This window comes from Gracilinanus agilis, chromosome 3 (genome assembly GCF_016433145.1).
Source record: "Gracilinanus agilis isolate LMUSP501 chromosome 3, AgileGrace, whole genome shotgun sequence".
Classification (NCBI taxonomy): Eukaryota; Metazoa; Chordata; class Mammalia; order Didelphimorphia; family Didelphidae; genus Gracilinanus; species Gracilinanus agilis.
In genome coordinates, this window is record NC_058132.1 from 76,413,105 (window position 1) to 76,419,681 (window position 6,577).

Here is a 6,577-nt window from a genome sequence, read left to right on the forward strand (position 1 = left end):
GACAGACAGAGAAGGAGAAAGAGACAGAGAGGGAGTGACAGACAGAGAGACAGAGAAAGAGAGAGACGAAGAGGGAGGCAGAGAGAGAAAAAGAGGAGAGAGAGAGAAGAGAGAGAAGGGGAGGGAGGGAAGAAGAGAAGGAGGGAGGCAGATGGAGGTAGAGACAAAGAGAGAGACAAAGAGAAGAGAGGAGAGGCAGAGGGAGAGGCAGAAAGGAGAGAAGAGTGGGAGGGAGGGAAGTATGGAGGGAAGGAGAGAGAGAGAGAGAGAGAAAGAGAGAGAGAGAGAGAGAGAGCCTAATAATGTAGGCTTAGGTACATGAGAGAGGGAGAAATAGAGCATTGCCTGAGGTCAGGGGGAGAAAGTCATTACTGATCAAGTCAGTCAACAAACATTTATTAAGCTCCTACTATGTGCCAGGCACTGTGCTAAGTAGGTGCTGAAAAAGATATTCTGACCTTTTTTCACTCTGTCATAGAATAAATTAGCATCTCAATCTACCAAGCCACCCAGCTGCCCGCCAGGAGCACACAGTCTAATGGGGCAGATAACATGCAAATCATAATGTATAAACAGGACAAATAAGATACAATCCTTAAAAGGGAGGCACTAGAAATAAGAGCAATCAGAAAGGGCTTCCTATAGAAGGTTGGGTTTTAGCTGGGACTTAAAGGAAGTCAGGAGGTGGATTCGAGGAGGGAGAGCATTCCAGGAAAGGATCAGGGAAGGCTTTCTAGAGGAAGGGGCTTTGGAGGTGGGTCTTAAAGGATGGAGAGGAGGCATGGCAGAGGAGCGGAGAGAAATGGCTTTGTAGTCAGGAAGACTAGAGTTCTGCCTCTTGACACTGACTGGCCCTAGGACTCTGGCCAAGCAAAGCCCCAGAGTCCTAAGGCAACTTTGCATCCTATAAATGCAGAGCAGGTTATCTGTCCTCATTGGTAGAAGGGAATTTCCTTATTCTACCTATGAAATCACAGACCTGGACCACAGGCCTGATAGATAAGAGGTTTATAATGAAAGGATTATAAAGCACTTACATGAACTCTCATTTGCTAGTCCTATGACATTAGAACAATAAACAGGAAGCAACTCGATGGGTCAGTGGATAGAGAGCCAGGCCTGGAGACAGGAGGTCCTGGGTTCAAATCAGACTTCAGACACTCCTAGCCATGTGATCCTAGGCAAAGTCACTTAACCCCAAATTGCGTAGCCTTTACAGCTCTTCTGCCTCAGAACCAATACACAGTATTGTTTCTAAGAAGGAAGGTAAAACTTTAAAATAAATAAATACTACAAGCAATAGTGTCAAATGTATCCCTATGAGGATGTATATCGTATATATTGACTTAGAAAATCATAAACTAAAATGATTTTGTGTTAGTTTTTTATTTTGCTAAATTTAATGAACAAAATCCAATTTAATTTTGTTCAAAGTAATTTCCCAGTTATAGTTCTAGAGCCTTGACTTTGACCCATCTGCATGAGGTAGTGTTATCATAGAATTTGAGAGTTAAAAGGTATCTCACTGCTCACCTAGTCCTAGCCATTCTCAGAGTCCTCACTGTAACATATCAAGTCATGTATTCCCATTTTACAAATGAGGAAACCAAGTCTCAGAAAGAGTAAGTCAGCAGGTAAAAGGGAGAAAAAAGTTGTTATTTAGTTATACCTGACTCTCCATAACCCCAATTGGGGTTTTCTTGGCCAAGATAATGGAGTGGTTTGCCATTTCTTTCTCCAGCTCATTTTACACATGAAAAACTGATATAAACATAGTTAAGAGACTTACCCAGGGTCAAACAGTTTTGTTTGTTTTTAACAGCTTGTCTAAACAGCTTTAAGTGTTTGAGGCTGGATTTGAACTCATGAAGAGGAGTCTTCTTGATTACAAAGCCCAGTGCTCTATCCAGGGCACTACCTAGCTACCCTAAGACATTCCAAGAAAAGGAATAGAATTGGGGCAGCTAGGTGGCTTAGTGGATTGAGAGCCAGACCTGGAGTCAGGCCTTGAGTTCAAATCTGAACTGACACGTTCTAGCTGTGTGACCCTGGGCAAGTCACTTAACCCCAATTGCATAGCCTTTACTGTTTTTCTGCCTTGGAACTGATACTTGTATCAATTCTAAGAGAAATGGAACAGGTTAAAAAAATAGAATGAAGGAAAACAAAGGGAAAGGCAAGAAAGACTGCACTGAGGGAAAAAGGAAATAAAGAACAGTTCAATTTAACTAGGCAAGTTGAACCCAGAAAACTAAAAGAATGGAGCAAAGGGGTAGATGGCCCCTAAAGTCCTTCCCGAAGCTCAGGTTCTATGGTTTGGTGGCTTGAAAGCCAAATGAGGAGAAAATATCTAGTAGGTGGGGTGGTCAGCAGTATCAAAGAGAGTAGAGAGGTCAAGGAGGCTAAAGACTAAAAAAGGTCATCATTGGTCATGGTGGGCTAGGAGAGCAGTCAGAACAATGGTAGAGGAAGAGAGTAGCTGAGGAGGCAACATGATATTATTATTATTAGTGAATGGGAGGAAAGTAGATGGAGCAGGAATTGGGTGATGGTAGAATGGTTGAGAAAAGGCGTTCTTAAGAGTTGAAAGCATTTTTCCATACATAGGAAGGAATCAGTGAAGGGAAGACTGAAGACACATGAGGTTTCACTTTATAGACTTTTTCAGTTTAGTCTTTTCACTGAATTGGGTGGCTAAATCAACCACTGTTAAATATGGCGACCGGAGACCTGGTTGCCACTGGGGCACCTCCAGGAACAAATATAAAACCCTTTCTTCAGCATTCAAAGTTTTTCATAACTTTCCTCCTTCCTTCATTTCCAGTTTTCTTATACCTTACCTACTCTTTGATCCAGCAGCCATGGCTGCCTTGCTTTTCCTCAAGACACCGTCTCCTGACTGGACATTTTCACTGGTTGTCATCCACGCCTAAAGTGTTCTCCCTCCTCATCTCTCCCTTCTAGTTTCCTTCAAGTTCCAGCTAAAAATTTCCCTTTCTACAGGAAGCTTTCTCCAATCCCTTTTAATTCTAATACCTTTTCTTCTTTTGATTATCTATTTTCCCTTTTAAAAGCTTACATGTACATAGTTGTTTGCAAGTTGTCTCCCCCATTAAACTATGAACTCTTTGAGAGGATTGTCTTTTTTAACTTTGTATCCCCAACATTCGGCATAGTGTCTGACTCATAAAAGGCCCCTCTGTATTCTGTCTCTCTCTTGGCCAGATCCCATCTGTGTCTGTTTCTGGGTGCTTCATTTTAGGGAGGACATTGACAAACTTCAGAATATCCAGAGGAGGGGGCAGCTGGGTGGCTCAGTGGATTGAGAGCCAGGCCCAGAGATGGGAGGTCCTAGGTTCAAATCTGGTCTCAGACACTTCCTAGCTGTGTGACCCTGGGCAAGTCACTTGCCTAGCCCTTACCACTTTTCTGCCTTAGAACCAATACACAATATTGATTGTAAGACGGAAGGTAAGAGTTAAAAAAAAAAATGTCCAGAGGAGGGCAACCAGAATGGGTAAAGGGCCTTGAGTTTATATCATAAGTGGATTGTTTAGGGCAGCTCAGTATCTCAGTGGGTAGTGCTGGGTCTGAAGTCAGGAGGACCTGAGTTCAAATCTGGCCTGACACTTCCAAGCTATGTGATCTTGGACTTAACTCCCATGCCCAGCTCTTACTGCTCTTCTGCCTTGGAATCAATACTTAGTATCAATTCTAAGACAGAAAGTCGGGGGGATTTCTTTGTTTGCTTGTTTTAAAAGAGGTCTGGTGGAAAGTTCTGGGTGAATTTAGCCTAGAAAAGAAAAAACTCAGTGGGGATAGGATAATTGTCTGCAAGTATATGAAAAACGGTCATGTCGAAGAGGGTTTCAACTCATTCTATTTGACCCCAAATTCGGCCTTTTGTTCGTTGCTGCAAGGATATCTATTTAAGCTTAGTATCAGCAAAACATGCTAATGGTCAGCTGTCCAAAACCAGAAAGAGCTGTCTTGGGATGTAGTGGGCTTCCATTCACAGACGTCTTTGTGCAAAGAATGAACATCTGTGGTAGCAAGAATTCTTTCTGATGGTTGCTGAGCTCCTTTTTAACTCTGAAATTCTGAGATTCTGGAATGAGTCTTAGCCACAAGGGTGCAAAGGATTGCTCGTGTGAGTGAAAGAGGAGGAGGGAGAATGGAAGGAAAGGAGGCTGAATTGCAATTTCAAGATGAAGCCAACGAGGTGGCACTGTCTATGTATGGCCACAGAAGTAGAGAAAGAATGTAGAAAAGCTGTGAAGTCATAGTGCTGGGAAGGAGAGCCAGGCACTCCTCTTCCCTAATAGTCTAATTTGGGCAATTCCCTAATTACTTGTCAAGCAAGTTCTCAAAGGTTCCTCCTAATTCAGAAGTGAATTTTTAACTTTTTTTTCAATTACACGTAGAAACAATTTTTGACAACAGTTATCTGACATCTTGAGAATGTAAATTATGACAACCATACAAGATAACTAGGAATCAGGTGGTGGTGTTTTTTAAACTCTTACCTTCCATCTTGGAATCAATACTATGTATTGGTTCTGAGGCAGAAGAATGGTCAGGGCTAGGCAACAGGGGTCAAGTTGACTTGCCCAGGGTTCACACAGTTATAAGTGTCTGAGGCCAAATTTGAACCCAGGACCTCTCATCTCTGGGCCTGGCTCTCAATCCATTGAGCCACCCAGCTGCCCCCCGGAATCTGGTTTGCCACTTGAGTGACCTTGAATAAACCACTACCCATCTCTCTAACTTACATTTCTCTGTGAAATGACGAGTTTGGCCAAGATTCTCTGTCCCAGCTTTGATAATCTAGGGTTCACTGTAGGGAGATAAGGTGGCATGTTGAACAAAACAGTAGATTTGGGACCACAGGCTTGAGTTCAAATCTCAGGCCTCTCAAAACCTGACTCTAACACTTCTCTCTCCGGTCTTATTATGTATCATTGTGCAGTTTATAATTATTCCCCCTCACATCACTCTCTTCCTACACTCTGGTCCAGCCTTCTTGCTTCTCAACTGGTTTTCTTACTTTTCTTCACATTCAGAATTCCATCTTTCATTTCCAAGCCTTTCCACTAATTGTTCCTCAAGGTATTTCTCCTCCTTACTCCACAATTTTAGAATCTTGTTTCCTTCAAAGCTCAGCTCAGAGGGCACCTTCCACCCTGAGACCATTCCTGATCCCATAAACTGCTTCCTTCTCTAAAAAATTACCCAGTGCATGGTGTTTGCATTTGTTTATGTTTATAAAAGCATACTTGTCTTCCCAGATAAGATAAAAAACTCTTCGAAAGCAGGGATGGTTTATTTTTGTCTTTGTGTCTCCACAGCCTAACACGGTGGCCTGAAATACAGCAGGTGCTTAATAAATACAGGTATCCCTCCCACAATGTGTGTGTGTGTGTGTGTGTGTGTGTGTGTGTGTGTGTGTGTGTGTGTGTGTGTGTGTGTGTGTGTGTGTNTGTGTGTGTGTGTGTGTGTGTGTGTGTGTGTGTGTGTGTGTGTGTGTGTGTGTGTGTTAGGGGCACAGTGCTCCTGCAATCTGGAAAATCCATGTAAAATTTTTTGGCTTTTGCATTGTTTTTGTAAACTTTAAACTTCTTACTTATTTTAGCTTTAAAGGAGAAATGTATATGTATATTTATGTTTTTAAAAGACAAAATATGGTGATATTATGTAATACTATATCTACGTTTTCTGCATTTTTAAGTTTCTAAACTTTTTCTGTGTCTTCTGGCCTTCGGAAAAACTCCCCCAGAATTCCCATTTAAATTCTTATGCCAACCCACTGTGATGGGTAAGGTTGAGATGCAGAAGGGATACCAGGACTTAGTTGGTTGAATGCAGCAGCAGATCAATGTGCCGGGGAAGAATGGCCCAGTTTTAAACACCTTGCTTGGTGTGGGCAGCTCAGGCCCATACTGTAATCATGGGCCAAATGAGGCCAAAAGTCTAGAGATCAACCTTTCCCTGGATTGAGGGAGGGATAGAGATGTTGAGAGGAGCAGTCAAAGACATAAAAAAGACAGAAGGGCTGGCACTTGGTTGAAGTGACATAACACATTTGATGTTTTCCTCAACCTCCTTCCCCCATTTCTTAAACCTGAACCCCATTCACCCCCTCTCTTCTCATCACAGGATATTTCTAACTACACACTAAAGCTAATCTCTTTGCCTGAAACCATTGGTCTCATCTCCCTTACTACCACCACCTCCCCAAAGCTCTGCTCTGGCTGTCATCGCTCTGTCTCATGATTATTTAATCCTTCTATCTACTGTTAGTAACTTTGATGTTTTAAATAGTCAGGCCCATGATCATATGAGCTGCATAAAAGCGGAAATAATACAGTCAAAACAGATCAAAAAGAAGTTACAGAGCAAGAAAGGGGCTAGGGACAACCTCAAGTTTGTAAAACCAGAAGGAATAATATTTTCTCCTTAAAAATCAGAGCCACCTCTTTACATACCATTAGCCAGTCCCTCTGGTGTTCAGAGAATGAGTCCAAGAAGTGGATAAAACATATATCCTATCCAACAAATTAAAGACAGAATAGACAAC